Source organism: Oncorhynchus masou, chromosome 15 (assembly GCF_036934945.1).
Source record: "Oncorhynchus masou masou isolate Uvic2021 chromosome 15, UVic_Omas_1.1, whole genome shotgun sequence".
NCBI lineage: Eukaryota > Metazoa > Chordata > Actinopteri > Salmoniformes > Salmonidae > Oncorhynchus > Oncorhynchus masou.
The window spans coordinates 46,239,329-46,262,562 of record NC_088226.1 but is presented as its reverse complement, the minus strand read 5'-3'; the positions used below and the strand labels follow the sequence as shown (position 1 = coordinate 46,262,562).

The window sequence follows — 23,234 nt, the reverse complement described above, 5'->3', positions numbered from 1 at the left end:
CACATACATGAGCACACACACACCCCCCCCCCCCCCACATACACACATTCACACACACAGATACACTATCACAGCTTATTATGAAATAGACACAAAGTACATATAGTTAAAATTCTTGACAGTTTCTTTTGTATTTCATGGTTTTCTTCACAACACATTTTGTGTGTATTTCACAATTTTCATTGTTCATAATGCATTTGTGTACATTACACAAATTCCAATTAGTTGTTTCTAACATTAGCTAAGTTAGCGAGGTGGTTAATGTTAGCTAAGGTAGCTAGGTAGCTAACGTTAGCTAGGCTAGGGGTTAGGGGTTAGGGGTTAAGGCTAGTTTTAGGGGTTAGGTAACATGCTAGCTAAGGACTTTAAGGGGGCAAGGTTAGGGTTAGCTAACATGCAAGCTAAGTAGTTGAAAGTAGTTAAAAGGTAGTAAGTAGTTGCAAAGTTGCTAATTAGTTGTCCATGATGTGATTTGAACACGCAATGTTTGGGCTGCTAGACGGTCGCATTATACATTAACCACCCATCCTCCCTCCTATCGTTTCTGTCTTAAGTAACCTACTGTCTTTATCTGTAATTGAAATGCACTGTAGGGAAGAGTGGGATACGTTTATCCATTTTTACATTCAGCATCACTCCGTCAAGGGAAATATAGTATTCTTTCTAATAAATATATATATATACACATATATTTCAGGACGTTGTGTATCCCTGGACATAATCAGAAATCATGTAAACATTACAGTTCTGAAAACATAGCTTGTCAAAAAAGCCGTCTCTTGGCACAACTTACCTACAGGCATGTAGTAAGTTGTGCCGCCTACAAATGTCTGTACTGAATTAAATTGTACCACTACCTTTTTAAAACCATATCTATTTTTATTTCCCAAACACAATTCACAACAATCACGACCACTTTTTTTTTTAAATTTAATCATTTTAAGCATATTTTAACAAAGGCTTAACACCTAACAAACACTTTGTACTTTTGACATAGACCAGGCCCTGTTGTTACCTCATATCCCAACGATATTCCCTTGCATTACGCCTGAGAAGAAAACATTTGAATTTGCTCAACTTGCCTTTGGATCAACTATTGGCTTAACTTACCCCATGGCCATTGGCTTAACTTACCCCATGGCCATTGGCTTAACTTACCCCATGGGCATTGGCTTAACTTACCCCATGGCCATTGGCTTAACTTACCCCATGGGCATTGGCTTAACTTACCCCATGGCCATTGGCTTAACTTACCCCATGGCCATTGGCTTAACTTACCCCATGACCATTGGCTTAACTTACCCCATGACCATTGGCTTAACTTACCCCATGACCATTGGCTTAACTTACCCCATGACCATTGTCTCAACTTACCCCATGGCCATTGGCTTAATTCACCCCATGACCATTGTCTCAACTTACCCCAAGGCAAACATTCTGACTATATGAGCCCACGTAGCTACAAGGATGCACTTTCGTGCTAGATTTAGAACCTCATATTGAAGCTTATAAAGAACCCAACTGACGTATAGAACAATCTTAAAATGATTTACTTTGGTTTAGATACATGCTTCATGAAACCTCTAACAGAATAAATTCATTTGACTTTAGTGAAAATCTGTTTTTTGGACGTGACTTTCTTACCACTTTTTTCATGTAGTTCCTTCATTCACAGACTCCATGAAATGACGACCTCTTCCTAAATATTTGGTCAGATAATACATTTTGCGTATGTTTTCTTAGAAACACAGATGGCTCAACTTAGCCCTTTGGCTCAACTTACCCCACATTCCCCTATACAAAATTGTGTACTGCACTTAGAGTGGGCAGCACCATACAAAACAAAAATCCAATAAGCAATTCTTGTCTATTTCACAATAATCTGTGATACTGGGTTGCACACACACACGTTTTCCTTACCCTACAGAGTAAAGTTCCACCTTACATATTTCATGGGTGTCTGTTATCATTTAAATAAGTGCAAGACGAATCAATAAATATTTACAGTAGATATCAGCCATGCTCAAATCAGCTTTCCCAAATAAACTACGACATCAAAATAAGATGACACAGTCCAATGGAAAATCACGGACTATCAAGAGCCTCACAAGGGTAGGAAAACAGTGTGAGAGGCAAGGGGTACCCCGAGGTGATGAAATACAAACAGGCTTAGCTTTTTTTGGTTAATGAGTGACCCAACACTGAACAAAATCATGTTCAGCATCAAAACCCAGTAAAACCTTCCATCAAATACCACAAATGTACAGCATGTAACCAAATACTTCATTATAATTTCTCCACCAGAACCACAACTTTACTTGATATGACTAATAATGTCTTGCCCTGAAATATTCTGAGAAATTCATTCATTCCAGACCCAAATTAATTGCCAATATTTGTATAACAACCACACAAGCAGATGAGTTGATAAAATATGACAGATTCACCAAACAATGACATGAACAAGTAAGTCAACTTAAAACTAAGAAACTTAGGCTACATTAACAACAACAGGGTTCAAAGTTCAGAGTTTCTTACCTGTGCTGATGTGCTGCCCAAGTTATTGAATATAAGAATGATGTCACCTATAATTTCCTTTATCTTAAAGTGAAGTGAAGTAATTGAAGATTTAAATAAAGTCTCAACTTCTGAGACAGTGACTATCACTAAGCCACTGTCAAAAACACTGACACACACACACACACACACTTTGCCACTAAGTAGCACTGAAACACACACAGAGGGCACAGAGAGAGCAAAGTGGGAGGGAGCAGCAGAAAGTGGAGAGAGACAGAAGGAGAGAGAGACAGTCCGATTTTTAAAACCAACCAAGATTGTTGTGAGACGTGAGTCGGACTCTGATCTCTTGGCATGACTTCAGTTGAACTCTCCTTCAATCTCTGTGTCTCGCTCCCCCCCCCCCCGCTTGCTGTCAGTATCAGTAAATAACACATCGATCCCATTTTGGAGTCCACTGTGGCTGGACCAGGAACCCATGGAGGAAGGGCGAAAGAGTGGTGCTGACATCCTGTCCAGAGTCCCCGAGGCTGAGACACACTGGGGGTTAAACCCCCCAACTCTACTTCATCCCAATTACTCTGTCTGGGTCAATAACATGGCAACGCAGGAGACTAAATAAGGATGGTCCTGGTACTGTACTGTACATCCTGATGAAAATCATATCCAGGTGGGTTGAAACATCAGTGGCAGTAGTATTTGTATGTTTCAGATGCCATTCTGCTTGTGGCGCTAAATGTTATCCTAGCAGCTTCATTGTCACGTTTTCCCCCATACTGAAACAAAGCTGTGCTATGCAGTCTGTATTCTGTCAGTTTAGCAGGCCGGGTCACAGTCTACTGGTCATCTTAAAGTCCAACAATACCCCTCAGTTCTGGGTCTGACACAGAGCCAGATGACTTTAAGGGAAAAAAGGCCTTAGGGGCTTAATTCTGTGTGTGGTATAATGATGAGAAATGAAAAATAACAGTGCTTTGTGACATCAGACATTTTATCTTGCATGCCAAATTGAAATAGGCCACTTTGGCCTGGTCTAAAATAGCTTAGTTAGGACGGTATGGAAATAGATCCACTTAGAGTGGGCAGCACCTGGTCAGTATGGCACAGATGGCTGTAAACCCTGCCTGATCATGCTCTGCAAAAAGAGCATACACTGCCCTAAGACTGACTGCAGACCTCACACGCCAAACGCTTACTGTACAGTTTACATACAGTAGAGCTAGAAATGTGAATAAAGTGATTGACGTGTCTCTAGTGCACTGTGGCAAGGCCTGAAACAGGGGCTAACATTAAATGAAGCATGAAAGGGTGTAGTTTTTCACTCAGTGAAATGCTCACTATGGGGTTCAGGTTTTGGGGTTTATAACATTGGGTGAACTGCCCAGTGATATTTTGGTCTGTGTGTGTCAGTGGAGGCTCTGCCACTGGGAAGCAGCAGCAGATGGAATTATTTGTGGTAGTTGTTGCTAGGAGGGGTTCATACCAGAGACAGTGTGTGTGTGTGTGTGTGTGTGTGTGTGTGTGTGTGTGTGTGTGTGTGTGTGTGTGTGTGTGTGTGTGTGTGTGTGTGTGTGTGTGTGTGTGTGTGTGTGTGTGTGTGTGTGTGTGTGTGTGTGTGTGTGTGTGTGTGTGTGGCGTGTGCACAGGCCGACGAAGATGAATACACAAACCGATGATGGGCTGGGTCATGCTGCTCTCTCACAGTTTGTTAATTCTAGCTACCCAATAAAAGGGGTTGGTTTCATAGCCATTCCATTGGAGCTACACTACTGTGAAAAAGACATGAAAAGAACTATGTGTGTATCCTCCGGCTTAAGTAACCATAAAACACAGGTTAATGAGACGATGAGTTTTACTGATTCAAGATGTTCACATTACTAATACCAGGCTGGCCCACAGTAGGTTAACTTCAGGCCTGCTGTTGCTGAGTGCTCTCTGGTCTGTATAAAAGCTGGCCTGCCCCCTCTGTATTCATTAGGGCTATAACACAGTGTTCAGGGAGGCTTGGTTCAGGAAGAGAGATAGTTAGGATCTGGAAGAGACGGTTCTGGCTGAGAGCTCCAAGATGTTAGTCAACTGACAGAGCATGAAGGGCCTCCTCCCTATTAGCTCTCATTTCCATATGGAGCACACACACTTACAGTACAGTATCCACACTGTCCAACCCAAGCATTATAACATTACACACCCACTTAATATGGAAACTCCCATTAACAACCACATACATTCGTGCGCAAAACCCACTTACACGGAGTAGACTATTTCACTGTTTAAAAAGGGCCATGTCAAGGTCACATGACATCATACAAAAAATGGATACAGTACATGTCAACATTTCCATGACAACCTTCACATTCCCAAAGCAAAATAAGAATAGGACCACTCATGAAGTTCACTTGAATAGGAGGATAAATTACAACATGAAAAACAACAAAACAGACATCTATGAGAACTCGTTTAAACATTTTCAAACCTCTAAACTCTTATGAGTTCAACATGGAGAGGAAAAGATGCCGGGTTTTCCGCTGAGGGGAAACAAACAACGGGTTGTCTAAAAATGCTTGAAATCAGCATTTCAAATGGAGAGAGATTGATAAAACATCCTTTCTGTATGTTTTCATCTGCCAGGCCAGAGAGAGATAAGAGAGAGGGACAGTTCATAACAGGCTTTCAGACCATGAGATAGACTTCATCTTAAATCCAGGACATCCGTTTAGTATGATGTTTATTAATGTCTATTTATTAATTTGTGGATGTCCATCACCCATTTTTGTATGACATGATGAATTACAATTTGTATTATATGTTACGAATTGGCAAAACGTACAATGCAAAAAAGTGTTTTTTCCCCTTCTGATTTTCTCTATTTTTGCACATTTGGACATTAACTGTTAGCAGATCTTCAACCAAAACCTAAAATTAGATAAAGGGAATCTGAGTTTACAAATAACAAAAAAAATACACTTACTTTATTGATTTAATTAACAAAGTTATGCAACACCCAATTCCCCTGTGTGAAAAAGTACGCAAGCATAAACACCATGGGACCACGCAGCCCACCCATCCACCCCAGCCAACCCAACCAGCCACCCTACGTTTTTGCCTGTCTTATGTAACCATACATATGTCTTATGTAACCATACCAAACGTAACATATCATTTACTATGTTATATCTAGTCTATGAGACCAGGCTGTAATATCTGCTGAAATATGTACATGGACCACAGCAACAAAGAGTATTCTAAGCATCCACAGCTGATCCATGACCAGGTCGCATGCTTTAGAACTATCCTTAGACCAATGACTGTGACCCCTAACCTCTGTCTGCTGTTATTCCTTTCAATGTCTTATTCCTCCAACCCCATAATATATTTCCGGCTCAATGAAACATCTCATTTGACTACTGTCTGTTAGAGAAGAGTGGGGTAGACTTTTAACAAGGAGGAAGTCACAGACACTTAGGGCCATCTGAAGCCAATGACAGCAAAAACCTCCCCAAACACACTGTCGTGTCTTTGGCTATGCCAGATTAAGTGATATGACATGCTATTCTATAAAATAATTTCTCTGTAATTAATATTACCTGATTGAGCACCACAAAATAATATTTATAGAGCTGTTATCTTCCGAATAAACTCTTAAAGACCTAGTAATATTTGACATCAATAGCAGTCAATATTAATTCAGTCTCATCTGAAAGTTGTAAATTCTTGGTTATCTTCACGAACCCTGGCACACAAGTTGAATCAGCAATACAAAATTGGGTTTAATTATGTCACGTTCTGACCTTAGTTCTTTTGTTATGTCTTTGTTTTAGTATGGTCAGGGTGTGAGTTGGGGTGGGTGATTATATTTTCTGTTTTCTGTCTGCACCAGACAGAACTGTTTCAGTTTAATTTCGTTCTCGTTGTTGTTTTATTCTTTAGTGTTCTGAGTTATAATAAATATCATGAATGCTTACCACGCTGCGCATCCTTCCTACTACTCCTCCTCGTCAGACAACCATTACAAATGATTTATTTACTAAATACCTAACTAATCATACAGAATTACACATACACATAACTAATCATAACTTGATTACAAATTACGTCATAAAGGAAAACGTCCCCAGCGGGCGGAACAGATATGACAGCTTGTTACACAAAAGAAAAGGGTCTGGGTTTGAGTGAAAGAGTGGGACGACTGAGGAACAAAGAGCGAAGCTGTGCTGTCGTAAATACAGTATCTTATGCATTCTAAATTACCGCCCATTTGGAAAAGGAATATACAATAAATATTTACTCTGAGCTGCGCTTCAGTAGGTTGGTGGTAGATGGAAGACCGTGTTGCCAAACCGAGTCCTTTGAAGAATGTCTCTGGTGGTCAATTGCATCCGTTGTAGTAACGTCATTGTGTGATAGACAGGATACTCGGTCTGTTCCTTCCTAACCCTCGTTTGCAGCTGCTGTTGCTAACTCAATGGCTAGGAGGTATCACTTCTGTAGTGAATAAGAGTTCAAAGTTCATACCATTCCCAACCAAAGCTCACGCTGATGTTGGCTTCGTTCTGTACTTATTATCTTAACCATTCTGACATCGGAACGTCGTCCTCACATCCTCGGAACAGGAGGTTATATTGTCATCAAGGCTTTGTATAGTGGAGCGAGAAGGGTGTGTCTGAAAAGTTTTATAACCCATGACTCTTCACAGGGGTGGGCCACTGATTGAGCAGAGCCCTAAACTTATGAAAACCCAATCCTCATATTTTAGAAGCTAAAATCACATTTCATCCCATCACGAATTATTTCATATTCAAACATTTAAATTGAACAACAATTCCATGTGAATCCGATAACTCTGATGTGTAGACTTTCCACTGTAGAGTTTATGTAATCTTATCATTGATGAGAATGTCTCAGATGATAACCGAACTGACATCATATTCATTAAGTACCACCACATATGTTCAATTGGTCGGATTACCAGAATATAGTTAATTTCCTTCCACCTTCTGATGTTCCCAGAATTTCTATGTTAACCAAGGGGTTTGCAAATGTAACATCAGTAGGGTAGAGAGGAAACAGGGGGGAATAGGTATTTATGACTCATAAACCTACCCCCCACCCCCAGGCCAACGTCATGACAACACACACACAAGCGCACGCACGCACACACACACATCTGCACCCATAGCCCAACCTTCTCTGCTTCCTGATAGTGGTGGCATATAGTTTTTGATAGATCACCTCTGTAAGGACATACAGGAATCCAGGAGAATGGGGACAAAGACCATTCAGTCACAGGTTTAAAACACCCAGGCATTGGAGCAGTAATGGTGAGCATGTCAGGTGAACTTCAGCATTATATGGAGACACTTAAACCCCAAATCTCTGGCAGAAAGACAGCATACCTAAATGGGCTTCAGCCCAGCTTGAACAAAAAAGGAAATAAGGTGCTCGACTGACAGACTTAAAAATCCCAAAAAGCCTTCCTTATCCCACTTGAACAGGTGACTATGCAGGAAAATAAAGAAAAATGAGGACTGGGTGTCTGCTTTAATCCTTTGCCTCAGCATGATGCGAATCAGCCTACAGTGTTCTCTCTCTCATGTGCCCTTTTTTCTCTCTATAAAGAATAAGTCCTTCAACAAAACATTGTCTCAGGAAACAGGCAGCATTTTTTAAATTTATTTAACCTTTATTTAAAGGCCCAGAGCAATAGAAAATGTGATATTCCTGTGTTTTAAATATACAGTTGAAGTCGGAAGTTTACATACACCTTAGCCAAATACATTTAAACTCAGTTTTTCACAATTCCTGACATTTAATCCTAGTAAAAATGCCCTGTTTTAGGTCAGTTAGGATCCCCACATTATTTTAAGAATGTGAAATGTCAGAATAATAGTAGAGAGAATGATTAATTTCATCTTTTATTTCTCTCATCACATTCCCAGTGGGTCAGAAGATTACATACACTCAATTAGTATTTGGTAGCATGGCCTTTAAATTGTTTAACTTGGGTTAAACATTTCGGGTAGCCTTCCACAAGCTTCCCACAATAAGTTGGGTGAAATGTGGCCTATTCCTCCTGACAGAACTGTAACTGAGTCAGGTTTGTATGTCTCCTTGCTCGCACACGCTTTTTCAACTTCTGCCCACAAATCTTCCATAGGATTGAGGTCAGGGCTTTGTGATGGCCACTCCAATACCTTGACTTTGTTGTCCTTAAGCCATTTTGCCACAACTTTGGAAGCATGCCTGGGGTCATTGTCCATTTGGAAGACCAATTTGCAACCAAGCTTGAACTTCCTGACTGATGTCTTGAGATGTTGCTTCAATATATCCACAGAATTTTCCTTCCTCATGATGCCATCTATTCTGTGAAGTGCACCAGTCCCTCCTGCAGCATAGCACACCCACAACATGATGCTGCCACCCCCCGTGCTTCACGGTTGGGATAGTGTTCTTCGGCATGCAAGTCTCCCCCTTTTTCCTCCAAACATAACGATGGTCATTACGGTCAAACAGTTCTATTTTTGTTTCATCAGACCAGAGGACATTTCTCCAAAAAGTACAATCTTTGTCCCTATGTGCAGTTGCAAAACGTAGTCTGGCTTTTTAATGGTGGTTTAAAAGAAGTGGCTTCTTCCTTGCTGAGCTGATATAGGACTTGTTTTACTGTGGATATAGATACTTTTCTACCTGTTTCCTCCAGCATCTTCACAAGGTCCTTTGCTGTTGTTCTGGGATTGATTTGCACTTTTCGCACCAAAGTACATTCATCTCTAGGAGACAGAAGCGTCTCCTTCCTGAGCGGTATGAAGGCTGCGTGGTCCCATGGTGTTTATGCTTGCGTACTATTGTTTGTTCAGGTGAACGTGGTACCCTGAGGCATTTGGAAATTGCTCCCAAGGATGAACCAGACTTGTGGAGGTCTACATTTTTTTTCTGAGGTCTTGGCTGATTTCTTTTGATTTTCACATGATGTCAAGCAAATAGGCACCGAGTTTGAAGGTAGGCCTTGAAATACATCCACAGATACACCTCCAATTGGCTCAAATGATGTCAATTAGCCTATCAGAAGCTTCTAAAGCCATGACATGATTTTCTAGAATTTTCCAAGCTGTTTAAAGGCACAGTCAACTTAGTGTATGTAAACTTCTGACCCACTGGAATTGTGATACAGTGAATTATAAATTAAATAATCTGTCTGTAAACAATTGTTGGAAAAATTACTTGTGTCATGCACAAAGTAGCTGTCCTAACCGACTTGCCAAAACTATAGTTTGTTAACAAGAAATTTGTGGAGTGGTTGAAAAACGAGCTTTAATGACTCCAACTTAAGTGTATGTAAACTTCCGACTTCAACTGTATATATTTTTCCACATCATGAGGTGGAATAATAATGTGAAATTGTGAAAATTATGATAATGCCCTTTTAGTGTAAGAGCTGTTTGAAGACTTTTTTGCCAGATTTGGTGGGATGGAGTTTCGGCCTCTCACCTCGTGACATCACCAGGCGACATTGGTGGCCCGTCCATTAGGGTGTTAGGGGCAGTACCCCACTTATGATTGGTAAAACATTTGACTGTTTCAATATATATTATATTGTTCAAACAAGCTCTTGTTCAGTTACCTACTGCTCTGCCATCAGCAGCTCCGGGCATTCGGCCTGCAGTCCAGCCAACCCTTGGATTGTATTGCTTGCTATTGGGATCACATGATTTTCACCGCACAAAGTAAATGGACCGCCTACACCTTCTGGGTCTGCTCTATCAGGCACTGAAGAGGAAATTGCCATGAACTTGGAAATAAATAATCATGACAGTCATTGGGAGCCTGGGACCTGAACCAGACATCCACATAGGGCTGGACAATATATCAAATTAATTACATTTTTATGAGCCTTTATTCTCATGTTGTCTTTTTGGTTTTGTCCCTGCACCTTCCCATTTACACACACACACACACACACACACACACACACACACACACACACACACACACACACACACACACACACACACACACACACACACACACACACACACACACACACACACACACACACACACACACACACACACACACACACACACACACACACACACACACACACACACACACACACACACACACACAAAGCTCCTCCTCCTGCCACTCACAGGAACAAAGATGAAAGACCAATTCTTCCTTTGACAACAAGCAGTTTCAACTCACTATTCGCATTTGCGGTTCGGTCCAACAGAGTCGGTCATATGGACACTGAAATACATTGAGACATTGTTTTACTGTACTAGGAGACAACATAACCTCTCTAAATAAACCCTTTTTATGTTTCCTCTTCAAACTGGAGAGAATACCCTACTATACTGGGAGTATCAATGAACATTGATTCTGGAAAATGAATGCTCAGATTCTGTTGTGTGCGGCATTGTGGTGCCACTAGCAGTATTTTAGCCACAGACTGTTATACTAGCTGTCTAGACTGTGTTTTATAAAATAAAAAAACTATTACATAAGGATTTGGCAATTCGTTATCATTCTGAGAAATAAGCTAGGCCACTTGATTTCATCATCTGAACAAAGTGGACAGGCTAGAACGCTGTTCAAACAGTTGGAGACGGACAGAAGGGTGTGTTCATAATTCAACTGTTCTACCTTGTTAGCTAGCAAGTAGATCCAAGTTGGCTAAACTTGAAAAATAAAGAATACCTGCCTACTTCCTCACTAGCTCGTGGGCTTGTGCTTAAGATATTGTTAATGAGACCGGTGTTACGTTTCTACAATACTTGCTACAAGAGGTTAGTCATTATTAGTGAATGTACATTATGCATGGTTCTGGTTAAGTTTGTGAAACAAAAGGACATTTTCATAGACAGACTTGAAAGCCAGATCAGCTTCTATATTTTACAAGGCCTGAATTCCTTAGATTATTGCTAACTGTTTCAAATGCAGTGTGTTTCTTCTGCTGTTAGATGTTTGCTAGTTGACACTATTGTAGCTACCGGCCAGCTAGCATACCGGTAGCTGGCTTGCACGCATGCCAATCAAGTCTAACTAAAGTTACTAGCGAGCTCATCATGCTTGTGACATTATGCTAGCTAGCTATCCCCTGTTAGATAATTTGATTTTAGGCTTCACAATTAAATTTTTATTTATTTAACTAGGCAAGTCAGTTAAGAAGAAATTCTTATTTACAATGACAGCCTACCCCGGGCCAAACCCTAATCTGGACGACGCTGGGCTAATTGTGCACCGCCCTATGGGACTCCCAACCACAGCCGGTTGTGATACAGGCTGTAATCGAACCAGGGTCTGTAGTGATGCCTCTAGCACTGAGTTGCAGTGCCTTAGAACGCTGCGCCACTCGGGAGGTCAATAGCGCATGAGACAAGGCTTCAAAAGTAGACGGTACTGTGCCTTCAGAAAGTATTCAGACCCCTTGTCTTTTTACGCATTTTGTTAGGTTACAGCCTTATTCTAATGTCCCTCATCAATCTACACACAATACCCCATATTTGGCACAACAAAAAACAGGTTTTTAGAAATTATTTACAGCCTTGAGTCTTCCTGGGTATGACGCTACAAGCTTGGTACACCTGTAATTGGGGAGATTCTCCCATTCTTCTCGGCAGATCCTCTAAAGCTCTGTCAGGTTGGATGGGGAGTGTTGCTGCACAGCTATTTTCAGGTCTCTCCTGAGATCAGGTTCAAGTCCGGGCTCTGGCTGGTGTCACTCAAGGACATTCAGAGACTTGTCCCTGACTAGTTTCCCAGTCCCTGCAGTTGATGCTGCCACCACCATGCTTCACCTTAGGGATGGTGCCAGGTTTACTCCAGACGTGAGACTTGGCATTCAGGCCAAAGAGTTCAATCTTGGTTTCATCAGACCGGAGAATCTTGTTTCTCATGGTCTGAGAGTCTTTAGGTGTCTTTTCGCAAACTTCAAGTGGGCTGCCATGTGCCTTATACTGAGGAGTGGCTTCCGTCTGGTCACTCTACAACAAAAGCCTGATTGGTGGAGTGCTGCAGAAATTGTTGTCCTTCTGGAAGGTTCTCCCATCTCCACAGAGGACCTCAAGATGTCTGTCAGAGTGACCATCGGGTTCTTGGTCACCTTCCTGACCAAGGCCCTTCCCCCCCAATTTCTCAGTTTGGCCAGCTCTAGGAAGTGTCTTGCTGGTTCCAAACTTCTTCCATTTAAGTACGATGGAGGCCACTGTGTTCGTGGGGACGTCCAATGCTGCAGAAATGTTTTGGTATCCTTCCCCAGATCTGTGCCTTGATACAATCCTGTCTCGGGACTTCTAGGGACAATTCCTACGGCCTCAGGGCTTTGTTTTTGCTTGGACATGCACTTCAACTGTGGGATCTTATATTGACAGGTGTGTGCCTTTCCAAATCATGTCCAATCAATGTAATTTACCACATGTGAACTCCAATCAAGTTGTAGAAACATCTCAAGTATGATCATTGGAAACAGGATGCACCTGAGCCCAATTTCGAGTCTCATAGCAAAGGGTATTTCTGCTAATTATTTGTAATTCATTTGGAAGAAATTCTAAAAACCTGTTATCTTTTTCATTTTGGGGTATTGTGTGTAGATTGCTGAGGATGTTTTTCTATTTAATCAGTTTTAGAGTAAGGCTGTAACTTAACAAAACGAGGAAAAAGTCAAGGGGTCTGAAAACCTTTCTGCTGAAAGTAATACACGGGTTACTTGAAAAAAATAACTGTAAACTCTAATAATATTACAATATTTGAAGACAGTAAGTCGTTATATTACTCCATTACTTTAAAAAGTAATATATAACTGTAATATATTACTGTTAGTAATATATTATCCCCAACACTGGTCTCAAGTGATTATGTTGCAATTTGTCTATTTTTCCACAATAAAACTTGGGAGATGGAACTCTGCGTTGTGTATTGTTTTGGTATAACTGGCATCATCATTACTTAAATGGTAAATGTGAGGAAGTACAGACATATTACTGTATATAAACATTTCTGATATTCTGAGAATATGGCAACCATGTTCTGGGTATGTTTCTATCAGAAGCAACACGTAACATTACAAAAACGTTCTCTCTCCCTAGAATTGTTAGCTGGGTATCCGCTGCCATAACAGGCTTGATATACAGTAAAGTCTCAAAATAAAAAGTTGCAAAAAATGTGCCCTCTATAAATAACTATGAAGTAAGTCATTGTTATCTCTTAATTTAGATGGATGATATAGAGAGGCAGGAGACAGAGGACTTTAACTGTCTTAACAGCATTTGGACTCTGTAACCCTCCAACCTCCCTACTCATTTTTTACTGCACAGACACATGAGACATGATGAGACATTATGGATGGTCTCATCCTCCCCTTTACATGAAACTGAATCCCCTCACATGGACCCCTGGAATACAACTGTCTCTATGACATCATCACCTAAAAACAACATAGTGCCTCATCACTAACCTGTGGGTCTGAGTCACAGACAAACTGTGGCTGTGCGTGCAGAGGGAGTGAGAGAGAGAGAGAGCGAGAGAGAGGGGGGAGAGAGAGAGGGGGAAGAGAGAGAGAGAGAGGGGGGGAGAGAGAGAGAGGGAGGGAGAAGAGGGAAACAAGGAGAGAGAGAGAGGGAGGGGAGAGAGAGAGAGAGGGGGGGGGGAGAGAGAGAGAGAGAGAGAGAGAGCGAGAGCGAGAGAGAGCGAGAAGAGGGAAACAGGGAGAGAGAGCTAAAGGATGAGGGAGAGGAAGAGAAAAGAAAAGGAGGAATGTTGATAATGACAGTGGTGGGGAGAAGAGACAAAGTGAGTCAAGAGAGATCAAGAAAGAGATAGAGATGGATGCTTCTCTTTACTCTGAGTGAGACATTTTAACTTGCAGCTGTACTCCTGTCACATGGACATGGATCTGGGAGGGAAACCCCAACCTTGGTTTTATGAATCCCATATGACCCTGTTGTCTAGTCATAAAACTGGCTTCTACACGCACACACACACACTTACACATTCAAGTAAACACATAGTCAAACACAAAATATACACACATACATACTAGGGCTGCACAAATAATTCAATTCACATCGCAATATTGCAAAGTGCAAAATCCATATTACAAGATTCATAATCGCACGCAATATTTAGAAACGCCTCTAAGCCGTGTGTAATGTCTGTTTTTATAGTTTACTCGTTCGTCATCTCTCTCTCACCTCTTGTGGCTGCTTCCCACACACACCAAGCTCCGCCCCCTGTCAATCAAGTAGCGCATTTCTTCTTCTTCTTCTTTATGGTTTAATGGCAGACTACAACCTATAATGTGTTTTGCCACCACCTACTGAACGGGGTAGTGAACAAGAAAATACATTTAACAATTCCATTGTGGGAAAAGGGGTGGCAGAAACTAAAATCCTAAAATAGACACAGTCCAAACCAAAACACATCCCTACACAGGCTCAGGGGCTCGAAAAGTCGATGACAGGATTCCTCGCAAGGCCCAAAAGATGTCAGCCGCACTCACAATAAATAAGAGGCTATGTTGCAAAACTGCTTTTCTAGCGCTGACTGGAATATGTTCCAAGACTGCTGACAAGCTAACCACCTCCATCTCAGGCTTCATCAGAAAATGCATCGCCAACGTCCCCACAGTGAAGGTTTGCTGCGTCCCTAATCAAAAGCCCTGGATTATCAAATCAAATCAAATTGTATTAGTCACATGCGCTGAATACAACAGGTGTAGACCTTACAGTGAAATGCTTACTTACGAGCCCCTAAAAATATGGATAAGAATAAGAGATAAAAGTAACAAGTAATTAAAGAAAAATAACAATATATACAGGGGGTGCTGGTACAGAGTCAATGTGCGGGGGCACCGGTTAGTTGAGGTAGTATGTACATGTAGGTAGAGTTAAATAAAGTGACTATGCATAGATGTGGAGGGGGGGGGGCAATGTGAATAGACTGGGTAGCCATTTGACTAGATGTTCAGGAGTATTATGACTTGGGGGTAGAAGCTGTTTAGAAGCCTCTTGGAACCAGATTTGGTGCTCCAGTACTACTTGCAGTGTGGTAGCAGAGAGAACAGTCTATGACTAGGGTGGCTGGAGTCATTGACAACTTTTAGGGCCTTCCTCTGACACTGCCTGGTATATAGGTCCTGTACAGTGATGCACTGGGCCGTACGCACTACCCTCTGTAGTGCCTTACAGTCAGGGGTCAAGCAGTTGCTATACCAGGCCGTGAAGCAACCAGTCAGGATGCTCTCGATGGTGCAGCTGTATAATCTTTTGAGGATCTGAGGACCCATGCCAAATCTTTTCAGTCTCCTGAGGGGGGATAGGTTTTGTCGTGCCCTCTTCACGACGGTCTTGGTGTGCTTGGGCCATGCTAGTTTGTTGGTGATGTGGACACCTTCGACAATTTTTACGGCATTCCTCTGACACTGCCTGGTATAGAGGTCCTGGATGGCAGGAAGCTTGGCCCCAGTGATGTACTGGGCCGTTCGCACCACCCGCTGTAGTGCCTTGCGGTCGGAGGCCGAGCAGTTGCCATACCAGGCAGTGATGCAGTCAGTCACCTATGTACGCGTTAAACTAAAGGACAGAGCTATCGCAGCCAACCCCGAGGCTACGGCTGAGGACACAAATGCGTTCAAGAAGTCCTGCTACGACCTCGGCAGAGCCATCACTCCGGCAAAAGCGCAATATAGGAACAAGATGGAATCCTAGTACACAAGGTCCAACGCTGGCATGTGACAGGGACTAGAGTCCATTACAGACTACAAAGGTAGACCTAACCATGACCTATCCAACAATGCCTCTCTATCAGACGAACTCAATGAACTTCATGCACGCTTCGAAAAACAACACCAAACTGTGCATGAGGGCCCCCGCCGCCCCAAGAGGACTAGGTGATCTCGCTCTCCGAGGCTGACGTGAGTAAAGGACAAGGGGCCGGACGGTTTTCCATAGAGCGTTCTCAGAGCATGCACAGACCAGCTGGCAGGAATTTTCATGGTAATTTTCAACCTCCTTATCCTAGTCAACCTCTCCTTGTCCCACATGTCTCAAGCTAACCACCATAATTTCTGTTCCGTATGGCTACCTTTCACAATGACTACCTGTAGCACTAACATCTGTCATCATGAAGTGCTTTGAAAGGCCATGGCACACATCACTTCCATCCTCCCAGACACCCTAGACCAGGGTTCCCCAACTGGTGGCCCGCGGACCAAATCTGGCCCGCCAGCAATATTATTTGGCCCCACAATGCCCCCCAAATGAATGATGAATATTGTTTTCATTTAAAAATAATAATGATAATAAAAATCTTGGAAGCTAAAAACTCCAAAATACAATGTCCTAAGAAGGAAGTTAACCTATCTAAATAATGCAAAAGTTACATTTTAACAGTCAACTAAAAAAACAGGCAGCGGACCATTTTGTGGTGCTGAAACGTAAAGCTGCAACAGCCGTAGAGAAATGCTTATTGACATTCTCGATTACTGTGGATTTATCGGTGGTGACGGTGTTTCCTAGCCTCAGTGCAGTGGGCAGCTGAGAAGAGGTACTCTTATTCTCCATGGACTTTACAGTGTCCAAAAACCTTATGGAGTTAGTGCTGCATGATGCAAATTTATGTTTGAAAAAGCTAGCCTTTGCTTTCCTAACTGACTGTGTATATTGGTTCCTGACTTCCTTGAAAAGTTGCATATCGCGGGGACTATTTGAAACTTGTGCAGCGCGCCACATGATGTTTTTGTGCTGGTCAAGGGTAGTCAGGTCTGGAGTGAACCAAGGGCTATATCTGTTCTTAGTTCTACATTTTTTGAAAGCGGCATGCTTATATAAGATGGTGAGGAAGGCACTTTTGAAGAACAACCAGGTATCCTCTACTGATGGGATGAGGTCAGTCAATGTTCTTCCAGGATCCCCGGGTCAGGTCGATTAGAAAGGCCTGCTCGCAGAAGTGTTTTAGGAAGCATTTGCCAGTGATAAGGGGTGGTCGTGTGACCACGGACCCATAACGGAGGCAGTGATGGCTGAGATCCTGGATGAAAACAGCAGAGGGCTATTTAGAGGGCAAGTTGGTCAGGATGATATATATGAGGGTGCTCATGTTTATGGATTTGGGGTTGTACCTGGTAGGTTCCTTGATTATTTGTGTGAGATTGAGAGCATCTAGCTTAGATTGTAGGACGGCCGGGGTGTTAAGCATATCCCATTTTAGGTCACTTAACATTAAGAACTCTGAAGATAAATGGGGGGCAATCAATTCACATATCGTGTCCAGGACACAGCTGGGGAGCTGAGGGGGGTCTATAACAAGCGACAACTGTGAGAGACTTATTTCTGGAGAGATGGTGGTGCTAAAGGGGGTGGTGTTCTGTCCTACTATCCAGGTCTATGCCCAAACAGTTCGAGCTACTACTTTTAAAAATGAGAGATGGATTTTTAAAAGTAGTAGCTCGAACTGTTTGGGCATAGACCTGGATAGTAGGACAGAACTCTGCAGGCTCTCTACAGCAGATTGCAACACCACCCCCTTTAGCAGTTCTATCTTGATGGAAAATGTTGTAATTGTGGATGGCTATTTCATGATTTTTAGTGGCCTTCCTAAACCAGGATTCAGAAATGGCTAGGACATCATTTTTATGTACAAACCCACCCGAACCTCTCCATTATCTTTTTGAGGAGCAAAAAGAAATGGACATTAGACCAGTGGAAATCTGTCCTTTGGCCTGATGATTCCAGATTTTTGGTACCAACCGCCGTGTCTTTGTGAGACGCAAATTAGGTGAATGGATGATCTCCGCATGTGTGGTTTCCACCATGAAACATGAAGGAGGAGGTGTGATGGTGTGGGGGTGCTTTTGCTGATGACACTTGCTGGTGACACTTTGCTGGTGACACTTAGAATTCAAGGCACACTTAACCAGCATGGCTACCACAGCATTCTGCAGCAATACGCCATCCCATCTGGTTTGGGCTTAGTGGGATTATCATTTGTTTTTCAACAGGTTAATGACCCAACACACCTCCAGGCTGTGTAAGGGCAATTTGACCAAGAAGGAGAGTGATGGAGTGCTGCATCAGATGGCCTGGCTTCCACAATCCCCTCAACTAAATTGAGATGGTTTGGGATGAATTGGACTGCAAAGTGAAGGAAACACAGCCAACAAGTGCTCAGCATATTTGGGAACTCTTTCAATACTGTTGGGAAAGCATTCCAGGTGAAGCTTGTTGAGAAAATGCCAAGAGTGTGCAAATCTGTCATCAAGGCAAACAGTGGCTACTTTGAAGAATCTAAAATAAAAACTATATTCTGATTTTTTAAAACACTTTTTCTGTTAATAAATGATTCCATATGTGTTATTTCATAGTTTTGATGTCATCACTATTATTTTACAATGTAGAAAATAGTAAAAATAAAGAAAACCCTTGAATGGCTAGGTGTGCCCAAACTTTTGACTGGTACCGTATACTGTAAATCATTCTATTTCAATGATTCCAACAGTTCACACAAATGTTTTGATCTATAACGTATCTAATTGCAATATTTAGTAAAAACCAGGGGTTGGAACCGGTTCAGGGAACAGAACCGAAAACTGTAAAAGAATGACATTTTTTGAGGAACAAAACCAAACCCGGGAACGAAAGTGATCTATATTGTTCTGGAGCATAACCATTATTTTAAAAGCATGGGAACTGGTTAATAATAGTGACGCACTGATATGACATTTTTGGCCGATACCGATATCTAATATTTTCCTTGCCCCCAAAAAACGATACCGATAAACAGTATTTTAAATGTTAGCGGCCTTATAAGCATTCTAGTACAGTTAAATACACACACACACACACACACACACACACACACAAACACACACACAGTGGTCTAAGGCACACAGTGCAAGAGGCATCTGTCACGCCCTGGCCATACAGTGCCTTGCGAAAGTATTCGGCCCCCTTGAACTTTGCGACCTTTTGACACATTTCGGGCTTCAAACATAAAGATATAAAACTGTATTTTTTTGTGAAGAATCAACAACAAGTGGGACACAATCATGAAGTGGAACAACATTTATTGGATATTTCAAACTTTTTTAACAATTCAAAAACTGAAAAATTGGGCGTGCAAAATTATTCAGCCCCCTTAATTTAATACTTTGTAGCGCCACCTTTTGCTGCGATTACAGCTGTAAGTCGCTTGGGGTATGTCTCTATCAGTTTTGCACATCGAGAGACTGAAATTTTTTCCCATTCTTCCTTGCAAAACAGCTCGAGCTCAGTGAGGTTGGATGGAGAGCATTTGTGAACAGCAGTTTTCAGTTCTTTCCACAGATTCTCGATTGGATTCAGGTCTGGACTTTGACTTGGCCATTCTAACACCTGGATATGTTTATTTTTGAACCATTCCATTGTAGATTTTGCTTTATGTTTTGGATCATTGTCTTGTTGGAAGACAAATCCCCATCCCAGTCTCAGGTCTTTTGCAGACTCCATCAGGTTTTCTTCCAGAATGGTCCTGTATTTGGCTCCATCCATCTTCCCTTCAATTTTAACCATCTTCCCTGTCCCTGCTGAAGAAAAGCAGGCCCAAACCATGATGCTGCCACCACCATGTTTGACAGTGGGGATGGTGTGTTGTGGTTGATGAGCTGTGTTGCTTTTACGCCAAACATAACGTTTTGCATTGTTGCCAAAAAGTTCAATTTTGGTTTCATCTGACCAGAGCACCTTCTTCCACATGTTTGGTGTGTCTCCCAGGTGGCTTGTGACAAACTTTAAACGACACTTTTTATGGATATCTTTAAGAAATGGCTTTCTTCTTGCCACTCTTCCATAAAGGCCAGATTTGTGCAATATACGACTGATTGTTGTCTTATGGACAGAGTCTCCCACCTCAGCTGTAGATCTCTGCAGTTCATCCAGTGATCATGGGCCTCTTGGCTGCATCTCTGATCAGTCTTCTCCTTGTATGAGCTGAAAGTTTAGAGGGACGGCCAGGTCTTGGTAGATTTGCAGTGGTCTGATACTCCTTCCATTTCAATATTATCGCTTGCACAGTGCTCCTTGGGATGTTTAAAGCTTGGGAAATCTTTTTGTATCCAAATCCGGCTTTAAACTTCTTCACAACAGTATCTCGGACCTGCCTGGTGTGTTCCTTGTTCTTCATGATGCTCTCTACGCTTTTAACGGACCTCAGTACAGTGCAGGTGCATTTATACGGAGACTTGATTACACACAGGTGGATTGTATTTATCATCATTAGTCATTTAGGTCAACATTGGATCATTCAGAGATCCTCACTGAACTTCTGGAGAGAGTTTGCTGCACTGAAAGTAAAGGGGCTGAATAATTTTGCACGCCCAATTTTTCAGTTTTTGATTTGTTAAAAAAGTTTGAAATATCCAATAAATGTCGTTCCACTTCATGATTGTGTCCCACTTGTTGTTGATTCTTCAAAAAAATACAGTTTTATATCTTTATGTTTGAAGCCTGAAATGTGGCAAAAGGTCACAAAGTTCAAGGGGGCCGAATACTTTCGCAAGGCACTGTATTTTGGTTAAGCCAGGGTGTGACTAGGGTGGGTATTCTAGTTTCTTTATTTCTATGTTTTGGCCGGGTATGGTTCTCAATCAGGGACAGCTGTCTATCATTGTCTATGATTGGTAATCATACTTAGGCAGCCACTTTTTCCACCTTAGTTGTGGGTAGTTCACTTTGTTAGTGGCCTGTATAGCCCTAGCAAGCTTCACGTTTGTTTTGGTTGTTTCTTGTTTTTTGTTGGCGACATTCATAATAAAAAGAAATGTATGCTCACCACGCTGCACCTTCGCCTCTGAGTTGATTGCTGAAATTTTCTTCCTCTTTCAAATGACTGTTCGACTTGTTGAGTGCTCGATCCACACAGCAGACATTGTGGGCTAGGTTAGGAATGCTGTGTTGCCCGCGTCGTGCAACATTTTGAGTGGCATCATTATGTCATATAGGTATGCACGCCAGCTTTGACATTGGTTTTGCACATCGGCGTTAAACTAGACAATGGGCTGATGCCCGATGCTGGCATTTTTAACTAATATCAGCCGGTTTCAATATGTTCACCGATATATCGTGCATCCCTAGTCAATAACATTCTGTTACATTTCAAATGTTCTTTTCAGTCCCACAAAAATGCAAAACAAAGCTCCTATGCAAAGCCCTTACAGTCACTCAAACTTATTCCAGTATCTGCCTGCCAGTGTGTGTGTGTGTAGGCTAAGTGACCCTCACCCTTCCTCCAAAGCATAGTCTACAGTAGCTACTGATGTTACAGGTGTGATTCAGAAATTAGAGAGATTTTTAATTAGAGAACTTCATTTTGGATTAACTTGGATTAACGTTTTCCATGCTAGTTAAAAAATACTATTGTTATCACGTTTCACGTTGAATTTATTAACGACAAAAAGGTAAGATGTATTTTTATTGTTATTCTGGTGCCACTCTGCACACACAAGCTTGTTGGCGAGCTAGTTCTGGTTGAGCTCTGGTCTAGCTCTGGTCTAGCTCTTAAACTCCAGGCGGCATTATGAGTAATGTAATGGAACTGAGAGTCATGATCAAGGGCTAGCTCTGGTCCACCGTCAGTTAAGCCAACTCTCTGAAGTTCAAAGACATTCAAAGTTCCTTCTTAGAAGACGCTCCTCCGTAGGTATAATTCTGTGGGCCTAATTCAGATATTATACGTCATAACAACAAGATGCCCAGAGCTTCATGTTCAGTGCTCTCCTCACCCGCAACATTTCAGTCACACCCTACACTACACTTGTCTGTCCAATGCATGTATGTACATAGTTTGCCCGCTCCTTAGCAAGCTGCTCTATCCATTGATGAAGTAATTTAATGTTGAGCTACAGTAAATGTAAAAAATAAATAAAAAAAGATTTTAGAGGTTTAAAAAGTTACTTTTTGGGAGGTTTGAACCATTTCAGAACTTTATTTTGATTCTGTTCAGAAATAAATGATTGGAAAATATTTTCCATTCCCACACCTGGTAAAAAAATACACCCTCATGCCCACCGTTTACAAACCATCAACCTACAAACTCTCCCACACACAGGCAGGCAGCAGAACAGTCTACACGCGGTAATTCCATGAAGAATTCCTTTGTTTTAAATATCAGACATAATTGGACAAAGCCCTTCATCAAATACAGGGTCCTGGCAGCCACACAAGAATCCAACCCAAGACAAACAGCACAAAATATAACACATCAAAAGGCATCTTACTGTAAGCTGAATCTAATGGTCGTGCCTTATCAAGCATGATGAATGGCAGGAGGGAGTCATTATGCAGGTGAGCCCAGGAATGTAGGCTAGCTCTGTGCTGTACTGCACCAGGCCCAGCTGTAGAACAGTCCCCAGGGCACCTCTGACTCACAACACAACTGATCTCAGAACTGAAACTCTTCTGTTTGAAATAAGATTATAGGGGATGTGGCATATTCAAGCAGATCCAAGTCTCCATTCATCCAAGTTCATAAGATCTATCTGGATTCTATAACCAAGTGTGTTCCCGGAAGCCTGCTTGTGGCTTCGTGTTGGAGGTGTACTTTGTATCGGCTTGAGGTATTATCTGTGTGCTTTAGGGCTACTTTGGATGTGTGTGAGCTGATGAATGCTGAGCTACACGAGTGTGTGTATGTCGTGAGTGTGTGTGTATGTCAGTGAGTGTGTGTATGTCGTGAGTGTGTGTGTATGT

At 41.9% G+C, this 23,234-nt stretch overlaps 1 protein-coding gene across 7 annotated transcripts in view; it reads right to left on the bottom strand.

Annotated features, from left to right (window-relative positions):
• The window catches only part of LOC135556325 (palladin-like), a 121,272-nt gene that overhangs the window by 81,769 nt on the left and 16,269 nt on the right, over window positions 1-23,234 (bottom strand). Inside the window, exon 1 of one of the 7 annotated variants that reach the window (XM_064989438.1) lies at window positions 2,539-2,736. The exons of the other annotated variants lie outside the window; for them this stretch is intronic. The gene's annotated coding sequence lies outside the window, so the exon portion shown is untranslated. Of the gene's footprint in view, window positions 1-2,538; window positions 2,737-23,234 lie in introns of those variants that run through there. 7 annotated transcript variants of the gene reach the window in all.